Genomic DNA, 1,370 nt, shown 5'->3' with positions numbered 1-1,370 from the left:
TCACTATTCGTGACTTTGATTTGCTAGTTTGTGTCGACCTATATTGAGGGAAGGCTTTGTTCGGTATGGTATATCAGAGTTTCCAAATAATATCGTACTGAAAAATTTCGGTACCGAAAAATGAATACCGAAATTTTGGTATGGCATAAATTTCATACCGTTCTTACTAAAAAATTCGGTATACCGAAATTTCGGTACGATATTGGTATAATATCGTCTATCCGAAATTTAAAAAATATGTGTCACTAACAACGAAATATCGAAATTTTTTAACGTCATATCGATGCCAAAATTGATATTATATTATAATTTTAAAATATATGAATTTTTTTTGGGATATACCAAAACATCGAAATTTTTCGAATGTCATATTGATATTGATACAGAAAAGTTCGGTACATTATTATATTATATATACACAGGGGATGTTACGTCCATCGTCTTCAGATCAACCGATTCGATATTATCAAACATGAAGGAATAAATTTGCATCACCAGTGGATTTTGCGAGAAATCGAAACAGTAATTACAGGCATTTCTACGAACATTTCATTAATAATTTTTAACATATAGACTTTATATTCAGATAATATTAATCAAGAAGATATTTCGTATAACCCATTAATATTTTAATTTTATTTTAATCATCAAATGTCAAGTCACCATATTGAGACTTGAACATAACTCGTCTCCAAAAGCTTATTCAAAGATAGAAAATTGTCTAAGTTTATATATAAAACTTTTTGATATTTTATTCAACTGACACAAGACAACCAACTACCACACATCATTTGTGACTATATTTAATGAAATTAAGTTTTCTATAAAATAATTAATAATTTATTAAAAAACCAAGTCCAATATTTTAAAAAAAAATTCAAATAACACCTCTACAACTAGCAGATTATTTGTTTCTTTATAGGCCATCGTCATCTTTAAGATAAGCTAAAATGGATCCCACCAAAATTAGAATAATTAATTTTACCATAGACAATGCATTATTGATTAGACATCTAACCTTTTCTTTAATCCCATTCTCACATTTTCTTTATTACTAGTTATTCGATATATGTATGATTTTTTTTTTTTTTATGATTATCGGTGGACTAAAATAAAATTTGACAAATTATGGAGTGACTAAATTTATATTTGAATTGTTGAAATAAAAAAAATAAAAATAAAATTGTGTTGAAATTTAAAAAAAAAGTGTAATATTAATATCATATAAAGATAAAGTTGGTATCCTTACTAAGTGTTTACTATCGTGTCCTCAACTTTAATAAAATAAAATAAATATATTCAACATAAGAAGCCAAAACTCCATCCAATGTTAATTAACCAATCATATATATATATATATATATATATAT

Source organism: Primulina huaijiensis, chromosome 10, assembly GCF_012295235.1.
Source record: "Primulina huaijiensis isolate GDHJ02 chromosome 10, ASM1229523v2, whole genome shotgun sequence".
NCBI classification, from domain to species: Eukaryota; Viridiplantae; Streptophyta; class Magnoliopsida; order Lamiales; family Gesneriaceae; genus Primulina; species Primulina huaijiensis.
Note: the sequence above shows the minus strand (reverse complement) of the source record.